A 19,963-nucleotide genomic window follows, 5' to 3' on the forward strand; every position below is an offset into this window, starting at 1 on the left:
AGGGCTACCTCGTTGCCAAATTTTGTGTAATTCCGTTCAGCAGTTCGGGCTGCAGCTGCGATTAACGGTTCCTATGGAAAATTGCATGGGGAAAACATGTTTTGGGACCCCCCTTTTTTCTCAGCCCCCGCTTGACAAATCACCCCGAGACTTTCAGGATAAGAGCCGACCGGAGCGCCCCACCAGTTTTTAAAATTTTGTGAAGATTCGTCAACCGGCGCCAAAATTATTCCAAATAGAATGTTGCGGATTTCCTATGGATAATAGGTCCTAAATACAACTACCTACTTGCGACCGCCAGTAGGTAATACATATATAAACACATATATATATATATATATATACATATATATATATATATCAATTCCACAATCCAGAAACCATGCAGATCGCGCATTAATCAGGAACAGACCACTCCGTGAGTATGATGAAAATAAAGTGCTGTTAATCCTCTAGTGACAGCAGCATGCCGCGTTTCGACCAGGAAACCCGGTCTTGATCACATGACATGGCCAAAGACCAAAGAGTTTCAATACTGTGAAGTTGATCACCAATGCTCCACCCACTTAGTCATAGACAATGAAGAAATACTGACGGTAAAAACAGAACCTTCAATAGGATTCAAACTGACAAAAATGGCAAACTGCATAGTCAGAACCATTCTAATAGAGAAAGAATCATTATTTGAATGTAAGTACACTCAAATAAATAGATATATAAATATAAGTATATATTATTATCACAACAATTCTGAAAAAATTCATAGAAGGTACTAGACTAATGGTGGGCAAGTGCCCAAGAATTGCCTTATATTAAAAAATGATATCAAAATACATTAATACCTGACAGTAAATATCATAAAAGGGGTGAAAATAATTAGGAGCAAAACAGTACACAGTAGTAAAAATCAGTGCAAAGTGCAATAACAATCGAGTATTAAATCATAATTGAATAAAAAATGTAAAGTCAGACGCCTAATAAAAAAACAATGCAAAATATCAAGTGTAAAAGTGCAATAAATTCTCCAAAATAAATTCCAAACCACTAACACTAATATTCAAGTATATATCAAGAATATATGCATACTATGGAAACAGAAAACTAAAAAAGCTTTTCAGTGCAATAGGTTAATCATAGTAGTAGATAGAATACATACTATACAGTAATGAGAAATCAGCAGGGTCAGGAAATTGGCAATAAATTCTGTTAAATGGATGAAGTCAACAATCCAGTACCATATAATAAACCCAATCTCTGCCAAATAAATAATTACCCAATCCCTACACCTCATCTCCACCGAATTAAAACCAGTAAAACCAAAAAATTGGTAAAACCAGCTAAAAAATCAGATAAAAACAAGGCATAAAAGAACCCAGATAAAAATTCATTCAAGCAGAAAAAAGGTTTAAAATACAATCAATATAAAAAAAATAGCAGTAAACAACAAAGAACAACTTGTAAAGTACAAGGCTCGAACAGTGCAAATAGGCTGTCAAAGGGTAATGGGACAAGTCTGCCCCATTAAAGGACCAAATTATGGAAAAAGATCCTTAAAAAAACACTAAAGGACCATAAATACAGTAGACCCTATAAAAAGTTGTAAAGGTCTTCCCCAGTATTAAGACCTTTGGGAATCTTCGTATCCAAAAGTAAGATGTAATGAATCTCCAACTGTCTAAGTTTCCTCTCTCTATCCCCACCTCTTTTGGAGGATGAAACCATGTCAATAACAAAATAACTTAAATCATTAAGATTATTTTGATGAACCAATTTAAAATGACGCGCCACAGGATAGCTGGGATCAGAGTTAACAATAGCTCGAAGAAGCTGCAAAATACGATTAAAGACTTGTAGCTTAGTGCTCCCAACGTATCGGAGATGGCAAGAACATTGGAGCACATAAACAGCATAATCTGTTTTACATGTAAACACTAGACCCTTAATCTTGCAAGCATTTTGGGTGAAAGCATCACAATATTCTAAATTATTCACCCCAAATTTGCAGGTCCTGCAAGAACTACATTTAAAAAAATCTGATCGATTGGAGATTCAATTGGAAGATTTGATTGTTTCTGGACTGGTCTTAACCAAGGCATACCTCATGGAGGGTGCCCTTCTAAATGTAATAGCAGGTGCTTCACTGAGTAAGGGTGCTAAAGTAATATCAGTTTTAAGAATGGACCAATTAGACTTCAAAATATTCCTAACTTTCTTTTCATGGCAACTATAGGTTGTAATCAGTCTAATTGTTGTATGTTCTTTTTTAGATGATCTATCTCCAACTGAAATGGCAATCTTAGTGTTAGAAGCATGCAAAATCGAATTGCCTGCTGTAGATTTTCTGTGTAATCTAGTCTGAATTTTATTCTCAGTGACATAGATTTCAACATCCAGGAATTCTTCTCTTTCATTGCTAATTGTAGCTGTGAATTCCAAATTGAGCATATTAATATTGATGTCAGCAACAAACTTTTTGGTGGTTTCCCTAGATCCATGCCATATTAAAAACACATCATCTATGAAACGCCACATATGGATAATGCCATTTCCTCGGTAATCAGCTTCAGCAAGGACGCAGCCGAGAACATGCTCCTCCCACCAACCCACGTGTAAACACACGTAGCTGGGGGAGAAGCAAGCCCCCATAGCTACGCCTCGCAATTGCTGAAAAACCTCATTATTAAAAAGGAACTAATTATTGCGTAGGCACATCTCAATCATTTTCACCAACATCTTACTATGCTCAATAAATTTAATGTCTCTATCGGATAAATAATGTTGAATAGCATGTAATCCATCTTGATGATTAATAGAAGTATAAAGAGAGCAGATGTCCATCACAATAAAATGATAATCAGGGTTCCAGAGGACCTCCTTCAATTTGGTAAGAAAATGACCAGTATCTTTAATATACGTAGGAAGTGCCTCCATATATTTATGTAGAAAAAAATCTACATATTTAGATATAGGTTCAAGTAACCCATTTTGAGCGGCGATGATAGGACGCCCAGGTATAGGAGACATACATTTGTGTACTTTAGGTAAAAGGTAAAGGGTAGGGATGATAGGATGGTCATTTTTCAAAAAACAGTGTTCTTATTTACTAATCAAACCTTGCCCTTTCCAATAAGCCAACTGTTTGTGCACCTGATCTTTAACTTTGTTAAGTTCATTGAAGGAGGCCTTTCTGTAACACAAAGAGTCATTGAGCTGTCTTTCAGCTTCTTTAATGTAGACATCGCGGGCCATAAAACAACATTACCCCCTTTATCTGCCTGAATTCCCATGGTCGTTGATTTTGCGAATGAGATTAGATTATTGGATCTCTGTATAGCTTCTCCGCTTACGATTCAGGGAAATAGAGCGATTCAATCCCTTCAGATCTTCAATCATGCGGTCACTAAAGACATCAATAGCGTCTCTAGGCATCATGGAACAAAGGTGGAACGGGGCAGAACGGACTCAAGGCTGCACTATTGCTATGAATACCCATTAAACGTAATTCCTCCTGAGTGTCAGAAGAAATGTCATCACTTTGTTTGGATAGAGAATGTAAAGTTTTAAGAGTGGTAACATCAGAAATAAGGATGTTCTTACTGGGTTGGGAATTGGCAATGATATTGGTAGCAACACTTAACTTTATTTAATTTGAAAAATTTCATTAATTTTAACTTTCGTATAAACTTGAATACATCAATACGCGACTGCACATACCTAAAACCATTTTTTGGACAAAACGATAAGCCCAAAGCTAAAAGCTGTGTTTCTGCAGCATTCAATTCTAAATCAGTAAGATTAATAACAGTGTTAGCTACGTTGGTAGTCGTAGTGTTCTTCAATTTGACTGAGGATTCCCTCTCCCTCTCCTCTTTCTCATTGCGCCACCTCTGCCTCCTCATCTGTTTGCGGCTTTTGTTGCGTTCCTGCCGTCTCTCATCAGTGGTGGTCCTCTCAGCCTTAATGTGTGCCGTCTGTCCTCTATTATAAACCCCAATTCTTCAGATGGGGTAAAGCCGCTTAGTGCCGGTTGTAGGCCTGCCCTTTGATTATCGTCATCAGACTCGTTACTGCTTATCAATGAGCTAAGATCGGTGTCAGATGGTTCTGGATTATCAGTTAGTTGTACTTGAGCAGCAGGTACTTTAGTTGTCAACGCCTGCCGTTTCATCGATTCAAACTTCTTAGAAAAGGTAAAAATTTGTCCATTTTCATAATCGGCTTTGTCATGCACGAATTTAAAAACTTTGCGTGTTTTAATTGTTTCTTCATGTTTATCCAGGTGTTTTTTTATTTCCTCTCTCACTTTAGTTATAGTTTCCTGCTGTTCCATTGCATTTAGCTCACAATTCAAAGCATCGATCTGACGAACAATGTCAATCCTGTCAATTTCCATATATTTAATAAGAATGCAGACCATATTCATTGAGGCTTCCAAATTGTTAGATGCCCATTCTTTCAACATGAGGGGGTTGGGGTTCTCAAAAGATGGAGCAATGAGAACCCTCAACCCCCGTGGCACCCTCCCGGCTTCCTTATATATATACATTATCTACTGGAGGTCGCCAGTAGATAGTTATAGTTAGGACCTATTTTCCATAGGAAATCCGCAACATTCTATTTGGAATAACATTGGCGCCGGCTGATGAATCCTCGCGAAATTTTCCAAACTTTTGGCCAGCTCCGCTCCGCTCCTACCCTGAAAGTTTTGCGGTGAGCCGTCAAGCGGGGGCCGAGAAAAAAGGGGGGGTCCCAAAACGCATTTTCCCCATGCAATTTCCCATAGGATCTGTTGTCGCAGCTACATCCCGAACCGCTGAACGGAATGACACCAAATTTGGCAAAGAGGTAGTCCTCAGTTTGGACTCGTGCCTTTTGCATATATGGTGTGAATCTGTTCAGTAGTTCCTGAAAAAATTAGGGTAAAAAAGTTAGTGATATCTATGGCGGATCCGCTGACCCTACCCGCACCGTAAGTGCACCCTCCCCGAACCGAGCGCGCACCCTCCCGATCGCGCGCTGAATGCTAATTGGCTGTCGAGTGTCTCTCTACATTCGAAACCAGGAACTGTTGGCGGCCATTTTCTGCCTCGGCAATAAGTGTGTAAAACATATAAAGGTGGCAGAGTGGAAATACTCTGACCCTCTAGAGGTGCTTAGGAGGTCCCAGAAGGACCCCCTGGGGCCCCCCTTTAAAAAAACAAAAAAAGGCGAAATGCGCGCATGGTGCGCGCATCCTATCGCGTTGGATGCACGGATCCTCTCGCAGTGGGTTCGCGGATCTAAGGGAAAAAAAATGAAATTGTTGGGAGATAAAGATTAAGCTTAAGTGTTTTGTTCTTGAGTGGCTCTAAAAAGAGCCGTTGTGTTCATTGAGAGTTTTTGGTACTTATAAGTAAGTGCCTATACAGAGTCTAAAGTTGTTGAGGAAGACTCTGTTTCCTTCATCAGTAAAGTGTACTCCATCTCTCCTATACATATCTTGCATATGAAAGCGCAGATTGTTATTGTAAATGGACCCCATTCTGTAGTCTCGGAGAAAAGAAGAAACAGATTTATTCACATGTTTCCTAGCTTTCTCAATCTGTGGACAAAAATGATCGGACCAGTTCCATTTCTGCCTTTGGCATATGTTAGAGTACACAAAGGCAGTTTTAGGGAAAAGTGAAATCAATTGTGCAAAGGTGTCCTTCATAAGCATTTCCAGACCTACCCCAGTCAAAGTGCCTAGGTCATTGCCACCACAGTGCACTATTATGAGGTCAAGGTGTTGGATTTGCATGAAGGATTTCACCAATGGCATCAATTGGTGCCACTTTATCCCTCTCTGTCCAATCCATTTAATGTCTACATTTGGCAAACCTAGGTCTTTGGGAATGCCTTTGTTTTCTGCATACCTTTGGCTCCAGAAAATGTAGCTGTGTCCCACAATCCACACTGTAAGCATCTTGTAAGGAGGTCTGGATGCACTCAGATTGTCTCTGTAAATGAAATGGCAGTTTGGAAAGTAAGATGTTTCTAAAATGGTGGCTAAGATGCAATTTTGAAAAAAGACAAGAAATCATTGGTTGTTTAACAACCTTCTACACTGAAAGGTAGGGTGCATGTTTCTGTTTTTTAAACGCATGATTCTTAATGGTTAACAAAAAGTGAGTGAAAGGAACATTATATATGATAAGCTGATATGTTGAAAAGTCAAGCACACTTGCTGTTTTGATTAGTAACATTGTGTGTGCTGAACTTGTGACCTGTGTGCTCAGTACAGTGTTCCATGACCTGTTTCTATGGTAACGGGCAGAAGGCAGATTGGGGGAAGGGTTGAAGTTTATGTAATTTGGAAAGGGTTGAAATGTTTAACCAATAGAAATGTGTGTTTGCTTTTGAATTTATGTTTGAAGGAATGTGATTTGATGTTTACATGTATATGTGTGGAAAATGAGAGGGAAACTTTGCCATTCTTTGGTTCTGCTGACAGGTGCACAGTGCAGAGAGTCTGTATAAGAAAATCTGGTGTGTGACTGATATACATCTTAATCTACAAAACATCTTGAAAGGTGAGTTATTTAATTGTGAGGGGATGTATGTAGACTATTTTTATTTTAATCAGACTAATATATTTCTTCTGCTAAAGTGTAGGCAGTACTTTTTTTCTATACAATCCTATTGACAGTGTGTGTGCATGTAGAAACCATTTTGTGATAAGGATTTGTTTTTTTCATGTGTTTGTAGACAGATAAATATGCAGTTTATATATTTTGGTAGAATTAGAAACCAGTCATTGTTTATGAATTTGTGAAATGAGTTATGTTTCTGCAGTAAAATGTAGTACTCCTTGTAGATGAAGAAATGTGTTTTGGTATAGTGCAAGGGATAGTGTTGTTTGTCTAGAATCACACAGAGAGCCTGTGTGCATTTGGGAACCACTGTGAGAGAAGCATTTAGTAATATCTTGTATTTGCTGACAGATAACTCTTTTAAAACCTGTCATGTTGTCAAGTTTTAGTAGCATGAGAAGCCAGTGTTTGCATATGCGTTGATTAAATGAGTCAGGCAATGATACAAAAGTGCACTTCTGAAATATGCACATTGTGTGCAGTTCTCTTACCACTTCCATAGTAGTAAATAAGGTTTGGTAAACTCGTAGGGATAGTGGTTGTTGTCTAGAATCACACTGTGAGTCTGTGTGCATTTGGGAACCAATGTGAGAGAAGCATATGGTAACATTGTTTATTTGCTGACAGATAACTATTTTAAATCCTGTCATGTTGTCAAGTTTTAGTAGCATTGGATGCCAGTCATTGCTTATGCGTTGATTAAATGAGTCAGGCATTGACACTAAAGTGTAGTCGTGAAATATGTAGATTGTGTGCAGTTCCCTTACCACTTGCACTGTAGTGAATTAGTTTTGGTAAACTCCTAGGGATAGTGGTGCTTGTGTAGAATCACACTGTGAGTCTGTGTGCATTTGGGAACCACTGTGAGAGAAGTGTTTGGTAACATTGTGCATTTGCTGACAGATAACTGTTTTAAAATCTGTCATGTTGTCAAGTTTTAGTAGCATTAGAAGCCAGTCTTTGCTTATGCGTTGATTAAAAGAGTCAGGCATTGACACTAAAGTGCAGTCGTTAAATATGTAGATTGTGTGCAGTTCCCTTACCTCTTCCACTGTAGTTAATGAGTTTTGGTAAACTCCTAGGGATAGTGGTGCTTGTCTAGAATCACACTGTGAGTCTGTGTGCATTTGGGAACCGCTGTGAGAGAAGCGTTTGGTAACATCGTGTATTAGCTGATAGATAACTGTTTTAAAACATGTCATGTTCAGAAGTTTTAGTAGCATTAGAAGACAGTCATGGCTTATGCTTTCATTAAATGAGTTAGGTTTTGACAGTAAAGTGTAGTCGTGAAATATGTAGATTGTGTGCAGTTCCCTTATCATTTCCAGTGTAGTGAATGAGTTTTGGTAAACTCCTAGGGATAGTGGTGCTTGTCTAGAATCACACTGTGAGTCTGTGTGCATTTGGGAACCACTGTGAGAGAAGCGTTTGGTCACATTGTGTATTTGCTGACAGATAACTGTTTTAAGACATGTCATGTTGTCAAGTTTTAGTAGCATTGGAAGCCAGTCATTGCTTATGCGTTGATTAAATGAGTCAGGCATTGACACTAAAATGTAGTCGTGAAATATGTAGATTGTGTGAAGTTCCCTTACCACTTGCACTGTAGTGAATGAGTTTTGGTAAACTCCTAGGGATAGTGGTGCTTGTGTAGAATCACACTGTGAGTCTGTGTGCATTTGGGAACCACTGTGAGAGAAGTGTTTGGTAACATTGTGCATTTGCTGACAGATAACTGTTTTAAAATCTGTCATGTTGTCAGGTTTTAGTAGCATTAGAAGCCAGTCTTTGCTTATGCGTTGATTAAAAGAGTCAGGCATTGACAGTAAAGTGCAGTCGTTAAATATGTAGATTGTGTGCAGTTCCCTTACCTCTTCCACTGTAGTTAATGAGTTTTGGTAAACTCCTAGGGATAGTGGTGCTTGTCTAGAATCACACTGTGAGTCTGTGTACATTTGGGAAGCGCTGTGAGAGAAGCGTTTGGTAACATCGTGTATTAGCTGATAGATAACTGTTTTAAAACATGTCATGTTCAGAAGTTTTAGTAGCATTAGAAGACAGTCATGGCTTATGCTTTCATTAAATGAGTTAGGTATTGACAGTAAAGTGTAGTCGTGAAATATGTAGATTGTGTGCAGTTCCCTTATCATTTCCAGTGTAGTGAATGAGTTTTGGTAAACTCCTAGGGATAGTGGTGCTTGTCTAGAATCACACTGTGAGTCTGTGTGCATTTGGGAACCACTGTAAGAGAAGCGTTTGGTCACATTGTGTATTTGCTGACAGATAACTGTTTTAAGACATGTCATGTTGTCAAGTTTTAGTAGCATTAGATGCCAGTCTTTGCTTTTTCGTTGATTAAATTAGTCAGGCATTGACATTAAAGTGCAGTCGTGAAATATGTAAATTGTGTGCAGTTCCTTTACCACTTCCACTGTAATGAATGAGTTTTGGTAAAGTCCTAGGGATAGTGGTGCTTGTCTAGAATCACACTGTGAGTCTGTTTGCATTTGGGAACCACTGTGAGAGAAGCGTTTGGTAACATTGTGTATTTGCTGACAGATAACTGTTTTAAAACATGTCATGTTCTCAAGTTTTAGTAGCATTAGAAGACAGTTATGGCTTATGCTTCCATTAAATGAGTTAGGTATTGACAGTAAAGTGTAGTCGTGAAATATGTAGATTGTGTGCAGTTCCCTTACCACTTCCAGTGTAGTGAATGAGTTTTGGTAAACTCCTAGGGATAGTGGTGCTTGTCTAGAATCACACTGTGAGACTGTGTACATTTGGGAATCACTGTGAGAGAAGCGTTTGGTAACATCGTGTATTTGCTGACAGATAACTGTTTTAAAACATGTCATGTTCTCACGTTTTAGTAGCATTAGAAGACAGTTATGGCTTATGCTTTCATTAAATGAGTTAGGTATTGACAGTAAAGTGTAGTCGTGAAATATGTAGATTGTGTGCAGTTCCCTTACCACTTCCAGTGTAGTGAATGAGTTTTGGTAAACTCCTAGGGATAGTGGTGCTTGTCTAGAATCACACAGTGAGTCTGGGTGCATTTGGGAACCACTGTGAGAGAAGCGTTTGGTAACATTGTGTATTTGCTGACAGATAACTGTTTTAAAAGCTGTCATGTTGTCAAGTGTTAGTAGCATTAGAAGCCAGTCTTTGCTTATGCGTTGATTACATTAGTCAGGCATTGACATTAAAGTGCAGTCGTGAAATATGTAGATTGTGTGCAGTTCCTTTACCACTTCCACTGTAGTGAATGAGTTTTGGTAAAGTCCTAGGGATAGTGGTGCTTGTCTAGAATCACACTGTGAGTCTGTGTACATTTGGGAACCACTGTGAGAGAAGCGTTTGGTAACATCGTGTATTTGCTGACAGATAACTGTTTTAAACATGTCATGTTCTCAAGTTTTAATAGCATTAGAAGCCAGTCTTTGCTTATGTGTTGATTAAATGAGTCAGGCATTGACACTAAAGTGCAGTCGTGAAATATGTAGATTGTGTGCAGTTCCCTTATCTCTTCCACTGTAGTGAATGAGTTTTGGTAAACTCCTAGGGATAGTGGTGCTTGTCTAGAATCACACTGTGAGTCTGTGTACATTTGGGAACCACTGTGATAGAAGCGTTTGGTAACATCGTGTATTTGCTGACAGATAACTGTTTTAAAACATGTCATGTTCTCAAGTTTTAGTAGTATTAGAAGACAGTTATGGCTTATGCTTTCATTAAATGAGTCAGGTATTGACAGTAAAGTGTAGTTGTGAAATGTGTAGATTGTGTGCAGTTCCCTTAACACTTCCAGTGTAGTAAATGAGTTTTGGTAAACTCCTAGGGATAGTGGTGCTTGTCTAGAATCACACTGTGAGTCTGTGTGCATTTGGGAACCACTGTGAGAGAAGTGTTTGGTAACATCGTGTATTTGCTGACAGATAATTGTTTTAAAACCTGTCATGTTGTCATCTTTTGGTAGCATTAGAAGCCAGTCTTTGCTTATGTGTTGATTAAATGAGTCAGGCATTGACACTAAAGTGCAGTCGTGAAATATGTAGATTGTGTGCAGTTCCCTTACCTCTTCCACTGTAGTGAATGAGTTTTGGTAAACTCCTAGGGATAGTGGTGCTTGTCTAGAATCACACTGTCAGTCTGTGTACATTTGGGAACCACTGTGAGAGAAGCGTTTGGTAACATCGTGTATTTGCTGACAGATAACTGTTTTAAAACATGTCATGTTGTGAAGTTTTAGTAGCATTAGAAGACAGTTATGGCTTATGATTCCATTAAAGGAGTTCGGTATTGACAGTAAAGTGTAGTCGTGAAATATGTAGAGTGTGTGCAGTTCCCTTACCACTTCCGGTGTAGTGAATGAGTTTTGGTAAAATCCTAGGGATAGTGCTGCTTGTCTAGAATCACACTGTGAGTCTGTGTGCATTTGGGAGCCACTGTGAGAGAAGCGTTTGGTAACATTGTGTATTTGCTGACAGATAACTGTTATAAAACCTGTCATGTTGTCAAGTTTTAGTAGCATTAGAAGCCAGTGTTTGCTTATGCATTGATAAAATGAGTCATGATTTGACACTAAAGTGCAGTACCATGTAATATTGTCTTCACTGCACCAGAGCTGAAAATATTAAATTTTTACCCAGGCACTGTCCTAGAAGTAGTCTGATGATTTAGTCAGTTTTTAAGTACTTATGTTGTGAACCATTCATTACCAAATAGACTGCTTCAAATGCCTATGCAGCATGCATGTAGCTCTCTAACCACCTGCACAGTTGTTTTCACACCTTCAATTCCCTAGTCAGTATCCATACACTTCTAGGAAACACCCTGTCAGTCCCTTTGCAGTCTTCTAGTGACACATTCAGCACCATGTAGTAATCCATTCACTGTGCCAAAACCCAAACACTTATAAATTCACTAAGACACTCTCTTTACAGTACTCTAATGATTCAGTCACTGTCTAAGTATTCATGCACTGAGCCAGGCCTTAGCACATGGACTGCTTCAAACCCCTATGCACTATGCATGCAGTCTTCTAACCACCTACAGACTTGTCTTTTACACTTTCAATTCCCTAGTCAGTAGTATCCATATAGTCCAGCAAACATCCTGTCACTCCCTTTGCACTCTTCTAGTGACCCATTCAGTACCAAGTACTAATCCATTCCCTGTGCAAAAAGCCTACCACTTATAAATTCATCCAGGCAGTCTCCTTGCTGTAGTCTAATCATTCAGTCAGTACCCAAGTTCTCATGCAGTGAGCCGGGCCTTAGCACATGGACTGCTTTAAATGCCTATCCAGTATGCATTCAGTTCTCTAATCAGCTACACAGTTGTCTTTCGCACCTTCAATTCCCCAGTTAGTATTCATATACTTGTAGCAAACACCCTGGTACTCACCCAGTGTGTCTCCTTTTAGTAGTGTAATTATTCAGTCACTCAGCATGCAGTCTTTTAGTGAGGTAGGCTTTAGGGCATGAACTGCTTCAAAGTAGTATGCACTATGTATGTAGTGTTTTAATCATCGTCACACTTGTGGTTCAGGGCTATAGTTTCTTAGTCTGTTTTTATATAAAATGTGTTTGTACAGTAATGGAATACTGTAAATTTGAAAGTTATTAATATACATTTATTTGTGATTCTTTTTTGCAGATACTGTTTTTCAACGTCAAAATCGAGAAATTATGCCAGAAAAAAAAAGAAAAAGAAAAGAACAGAGACAGGGGGATTATTTGAAGAAACATCAACCACAAGTATTGAATGAACAAGATAATGTGGCTAAAAGGAAAAAAAATTCTGGTAAGATCACAAAGCAATTTATTAAAAATGTTTGTAGGAGCAAACAGAATGTAGAGAATGCTGCAACTTCAGAATTTTTTTTAAGTAAGAAAAGAAATCAAAATAAGAGGAAAAGTAAAAAAGCAAATGTTCAGTCAAAGGAGATAAAGTATGGTAAAAGAAGACAAAATCAGTATAAGGAATTATGCAAAAAATATTTTACAAGAGAGTAGTGCATAATTTGCTGAAAGATGTGAAGAAATATAAAAAGAGAGCTTTATTTTATAAAAAGAAGAAGCATATTGAAAGCATTGTGGAAAAGGCTTTTGAAGTAAAAAGGAAACTGTTTATTTTACTGTTAAACAGAATTTGATCACTAGATAAACCAATATATGTAATGAAGGCCAAAAGTAGGAGGAAAAGAGTTATTAATAAAAAAAAAATTGTGATGTTTTTTTGGAAGAATGGAAACACAGTTCTAGTTCAGAGCCTTTTTTTAATGAAGAGAGTTATTCACTAAGTGAAAAATTATTGTATGCAGTTGACACCAGTGGTAGAGGTTATGAGGTTAGTGATGGTTGTCCAGTGGTGAAAGAGAAAATGGTTGAAAGAAATGCAGAAGAAGTGATAGCTGATGAAGTTTTAGGGAGACGTGCTAAAAACCCTGTGTACACTTGGGATTGCAGTAGTGTTTGTAGTGTACGACAGGAATCTATTGAAAAATTATGTCGTTTTTTACGAGTCTATACTAAAAAAAAGTGTAAAACAAAAGATTAAGCTGTTGCAAGGACTAGACCCTTGCAGAGTGAGAAAACATACTGGTTTGCAAGGTCATTCTCTGGCTTGTCTTTCTAGGAAAGTTTGTGAAAGTGTTTTTCACCATTTCAGAATGCTGGCAGTACATCATACTCAAATGCGGAAGTTAGTGAGAAGGTTGTATTATGCAAAAAGTCCAGCACTAAAGTTAAGTGAGTTGAACAGTGCTTTTTTACGTGGGTCAGTTTCAGATGTGAAGCAGGTCTGTGAGGATATTGAGTTTTGTTACTTTGGGCCTCAGCAAGAGAGTGAAGAAACTGACACATTAGTAGAACAAAATGTTGAAGACAATGTAGAACCTGTAATTACAGGAAAGGATGAAATCACAAAGTTTAAGGTAATTTCAGGTGAAAGACAAAGGTGCCGATTCCGATCCGTTAAAATTATTTGCGTATGACTCGTATCCGTATTTTTTTATGTACGAGTCGTAGAAGCACCATACAAACGGCCAAGTACGATTCGTTCGTGAAAAATATCTACGAATAGCGTCTGGAAAAGTCTACGAGAGTGCGTCGGAAAGTTTTCACGTCCGAATATCGTCGGGGAAAAGTGTACGAAAGTGAGCCGGACATTTCTACGTGCAAATCGTAAAACACAAGTCCGAGCGCACAAGTACGATCCCGACCGTCCGTCCGAATACACAATCGCACATAAAACGTCCTGTACGGAGCCAACGCTGAAGCACACATGTACACGGGTAAACTCATGCCCGTGTACGAGCCGTACACCACCCCAATATGTCTGCACCATACACCACCCTGTCCGCACTGTACCCCCAGCCCCCCACCGCATTTACTTGCCGCACACCAACACCATACCCCAGCACCCTCACACAGCATCGCGAATGTACGGATCGTACCTACGCGAAAAAGACACATACAGAACCAGGACAGTGTAAAACAACACAAGGAGGGCCAAAGCGACTCGCACAAAAACACAAAACACGTCTACACGACAAAATACAACTCAATGACTGACGTGCCACATCCAAACTGGCCAACAGAGGCCCCAAACACAACCACCTCTTATAACACACCCACAAAAATTCAAACACAGCCACACCCACAAATTGACCAATGAAAAGGACCCACACACACAAACCATGAGCCCTTGCAACAGACCTACTGCGGACAGAGCTCACACACAAACCACCCCACATAACTCATACCTTAGCTACACCTCCACTCATACACCTTCACACAACCTCCCCCACAAACATCCCCCTCTTCACATTCACACACACACACATTCACACCCACACACCCACAACCGCCCACACCCACACCCCACACCATGTCCACAGACAAGAATCCAAAGTTCACTACGGCGGAGCTGGAGCTCCTCGTCAACGAAGTCATCAGAGTCGAGCCACAGCTGTTTGGAACAATGGTCAGACAGACCAGCATATATGAAAAATCTGCCATGTGGCAGAGAATCGTCGACAAGGTGAATGCTGTTGCGCCCGTTTGAAGGACCAGGCATGAATGCCAAGCCAGGTGGTACGATCTTCACAGGGCGGTCAAGAGGAAGATGAATGAAGAACATGCCCAGACCAACATCACTGGAGGTGGGCCGCCCCGCAGACCCGTACACTACCATCCCTGGGAGGAGAAGGTGATGGCCATGCTACCGCCGGTGGGACTACACGGAGTGAAGGAGTCGCAGAGCCTGGTGAGTACACAAACAACTCACGTAACATGGGGGGAATGGCATCCACACCCCAACAACAACAAATGCACGCACCTACCCCCAAGCACTCACCGCACACAACCACACTCAATAACCACGCCCATGCCACAAACGTCACCATTCACCCTTCACAAATCAAGGCTAGGCTATGTCCACAACCACAAACACAAGACTGGATGTCCGGGAGGCTGGGAGGGTGGGCCCCACACAACACATCGTGAAAATGAGATGCAGACACCAATGTCCTCAGCCCATATGGCATAGGGACATACCCATGCACAATGCACAGGGACTGGCAAACTACTAACAAGGTCGCTGACACTGGGCCCTGCTGTATGCAGCACAAGGCCCTCCTGGGACCACTGTACACTCAAACACCAACTCCACAAGCACAGGCATCTAGCACAGGAACTCACACACACTGTCATGCCAGCATACACCATGAGGGGACACACACATCACCTGGGGGACCCAATTACAACTCACACAACACACAACAGCACGCCCGGTCACACCCCCCCAACACAAGCACACACCCCCGGGGCAGGCAACGGATACACCCACTCCCACAATGGACATGTGACACAAAAAGACCAATCCGGAGCCAAGTAAGCATCAGTGCCAGGCGGGCAACTAGAGCCAATTTCCGGGAGGGGGGGGCAGAAAAAGATTTGGGGGGGGGGGCTAAATCTACCAGGCATAGGCAGAGTGGCTGTAAGAAGGGGGTGAAAACACAACAAAAGCCTCATTTACGAGTAAATGGTCTACCATACACCTGTGAAGTACTCGGGTCCGGCTGCAATTAGACGGACGCCAGCCCGCGAGGATTTCTCAGCCGGGCTGACACACAATACGTGGGGGGCAGAAGCCCGGTGAGCCCAATGGGTGCTGCCCGCCTGATCAGAGCCAACTATCTACAGGTCACACACTCAGGAGAACATCCCAATCTGTCCCCCGCAACATACCCATCCCCAAGTGGACACTGAGAGGAATGCCAGGGACATCCAATTACCTGGGGGAACTGTGTCAACTTGAATATGTATGAAACATGGATGTGGCATGAAACAGCATTAACATTGTCTCTCTCTCACACACAGGGCAACGTCGCCGATCTCCCCCCAACACTGGGGGGGAAGAATCACAGTCCCAGGCACCGCGTGAAGAGGATCCCACCGGCAGCGACGACTCTCACCACTCCGTGGATGACCCCGACCAACCTGGCCCCTCTGGTGCACAAGCACCTGCAGCACCTGCGTCAGGTACATCTGTGCCAACCACCACCCCCATTCCCGCCACATCCCAGGACACACCCAGGATCCCTGCTCGCACTGAACAACACAGCCAGTCTGACCAGGAGGGACAAGGTTCTGCGGGCCAATGCCATCCCTCAGGGGTCCCGTAGAGCCGATGTGCCCACAACGGCAGGCCAGGCACGTGTGGGCAGGGGTGGTGGGAGTGGAGGCAAGCGGAGGCGCGAACCTGACCAGCCAGCTCAGGACCCCGGTATGTCACACATACGCAACATCCTGGACTCATACCGGTGTGACACCAGAGGCATCGACCAGGTCGTGTCCAGACTTTCCAGGATGCAGGGGACCCTCGATGAGATAAAGAACCTGCAGGTCGAGCATCATGCCAGTCATCAACAACACCAAGGACGGATGGAGGCAAGACTGGCTGAGCTCCTGGCGGTGCACAGGGACGTGAGCCAATCACTCCGTCAGATCGCCCAAAGTCTGGCAAACCCTCCCTGTGCCACCAGGCGTAGACCGGCACCAGACACAGGGAGGGAGGAGGAGGAGGAATCATCTGAAGGAGCGTCCCCAGCATCGCCAAGGCCTGCATCTGAGGGTCCCCGGAGGAAGGTGGGTCATCCACGTAAAAGACCGTGAGAGTCAGCGGACCATCCCCATCTCAAGGGTCACCTGGCCCTCTGGCGCAACAGCAGCACCTCACCCAATGACATTCTCTGCCACATGGACTTGCTGGTCACAGTCTGACCAATGATGGCCAACACTGTGGTCTTGACTCTGATGACTTCCAATGCCAAGGATGCCATCTCCCCCAGTGAACTTTGGATTCTATTACCCCTATTGAGCACCTTAGCACATGTACCAAAAGACTCACCCCACCAAAAATAAATTCACATTGTTCTGCACAGGAGATGTTGCTGTCATTTTGCATTATTCTACGACATATGTGTGTGGAAATGTCTAACTATGCCTGAGTGTCGAACCAACTCCAGCCATCCATCCCCTGGGAACAGAGTCTGGTACAGGACACACATGGGTCACAAGTATCATTCAATGTAGGCATGGAGCACAACACTCACCTGTGATGGCCTCTGGCTGCTGAGGGGGTGCTTGCTAAACTGTGCGGACAGACCTATTTGGGAGATCATCATCAAGGCGTAGAGGCCATGGCCCATGTGGAGGTACCCGGGGAGGGAGTCCCAGGTATTTGTGGCCAGGTGGGAGAACTATGTCCTGTATGCTGGAGTACGGTGGATGTGAAGAACGGTGGCCAGGGCAAGGTTGGATGCACGGAGATGGACCAACGGGATCTAGGATGACAGATGTACAAGGTTGGTGTGGGGTCGGGTTTGTGGACTGCCTCCTGAGTGTGGGTGGGGTGTGTGGAGGACATCCTGCAGCAGACAGTGATCCATTGCAGCTATCTATGGTGGACGGTGAGGTGGCTGGGGCGCAGGGTGTAGTAGCTGAGGTGTGCAGGTGCCCCCTGGAAGTGGACTAGTGTCCTTGGAGTTTGGATGCACTTGCTCCGTAGAGGGCAGGGCAGTATATGAGATGGATGTCGGGGGATGGTCTGTCGTAACTTGGAGTGGATCATGTGCATGATGCAGAGGGCGTTGCAGCATGAGGTACAGATGCAGTGGACTAGCATGGCATATGTGAGCGAGCCACACATGATGCACAACATCTTGTGTGTGTGGCCACTGGGTGCTTGTGCAGGGCCTGCAGCAGCAGGCGCCATCTCCCTGCCAAATGGCCCATTTTGCACACAAAGACTAGGATGTCAGAAGGACAACTGCAACAGGCGCATTTGTAAAGTGAGGAGTGTCCAGTGTCACATGGCACAACCAGAGACAATGCATGCACAATCACGAAAGAACCATTACACCGGATCAGGAAACTGAAGGCCGACCTGCGCACTGGAGACACACCCTCAGCAGCTGGTGATGGCCCATTGTGTGGTTGACCTCACCAAAAAACATACTCGACCTTGTACTACATGCCCATCCATGATCAACTGCATGCATGTCGCTAAACTACACATGGACTCCTGTGCATTATCTACAGCAAGTATGCCAGAGATGCCGCATGCCAAGTGGCAAGAGACCAGCATTGACAGAGACGAGGCACCTTGGAGTATGACGAACACCTTTATTACTCATCCTCACACTAATGGAATTGCATCCATTGGAACAGAAACACAGGTCATTCGGCTGAACATGTGTGACCTACACTGGACACCCCCTGCAACACACAGATGTGGTAAATCCTACTGAGCTGGCACACAAGTGAAGGGGTTGAGCCTCACACCCCTTGCTGCACACGGCGAGTCTACAATTCCACATTGAGCCTCATATGGGGTTGTCCCACACCATGTCCACCATGACCATCCCGTATGTTCCTGAGGGACGATATACACACATTGATGCCTTCATCAGAATCCACAATCCATGACAGATGACTGTCAGGAAGGGTGACTATCAATTCATGGGAGCCATGCAACACGTCACATGGCCCATGGTGAGTCGACATGTATGCATGGTAACACAACATGCACAGGAGCAGTACCCATATATCACAAACACGTACCACCCACAAAACGCCTTGCTGCACTCCTTACCCAAAAAGACTTTTCACCATCTCTGTGCATGTAACTCTGATCCAGCACACGTTGCAATACTCATGAGGAATAGCAGGAGTGCTATGATGACATGAGCAGATGACAGCCGCAGGAACCTGGGGAGGACAGACACACAACAAGTCAGAGAGGAGCTAGTAATCCGCAGACATGTACATGCACTCTACAGGATTGATGTTGTCACCATGGAAATAATGATTTTCGTGTTCCTGCACAAATATGGGGAATGACATTATCACTTGTATGACACATCAGAACACACCTCCAAGTCACTTGGCACACAGTCAGCTTGACACACACATTGCAACACATGCCACACAAGGCACTAAGCGTGCACACTCAGACACAGGGACTCACCATCATGAGAAGAAGTTGCGGATCAGCTGACTCCAGATGTCCTCATCCTCATCCTCACTTGCCCCGTGCCCAAGCCCTTCATCCTCCACGGGTGGATTATCTTGCTCATCAGGATCCAGGATGAGTGGCACACCTTCTCCACTGCCATGTTGTGCAGCATGAAGCACACAAAGAAGATTTTGCAGACCTTCACCGGGGCATATGGGAGGGCGCCGCCGGTCTTGTGGAGGCACCGGAATCTGCTCTTCAGGAGTCCAAACGTCCTCTCAATCACGCGCCTCGTCTGCCCATGGGTGTGGTTGTACCAGTGTTCTGCGGCTGCTCTGGGGTTGCGGAGAGGCGTCATCAGCCATGGCATGTTGGGATAGCCAGCGTCCCCTACATGGAAACATCATGGACAGAAGTGGGTCAGGAGAAGCAGTAAGATATGAAGAAACGGCTAAATACAGGACTAACAGAGTATACCCACCAACAAGACATGCGCGTTCGTTGCGCAGCTGCAGCATCATTTCAGGCACCCTGCTACGCCTCATGATGTAGGCATCGTGTGCTGATCCTGGAAAACGGGCACAGACCTGGGATATCATCATGTTAGCAAGACATACCACAAGGGCATTGATGGAGTGGTAATGCTTGCGGTTACGGAAGGCTACCTCCTGTGCGTGTGGTGGCACCAAAGCCACATGTGTCCCATCAATGGCCCCAATGACATAGAACATCACTCCCAGGGCATAGAACTCACCCTTGACACCTGTCAACTGCTCACGAGTTGGAAAAGTTATGAATTCATCCAGGTGTACCAACATGGCCTC

Source organism: Triturus cristatus, chromosome 4_1, assembly GCF_964204655.1.
Source record: "Triturus cristatus chromosome 4_1, aTriCri1.1, whole genome shotgun sequence".
Lineage (NCBI taxonomy): Eukaryota > Metazoa > Chordata > Amphibia > Caudata > Salamandridae > Triturus > Triturus cristatus.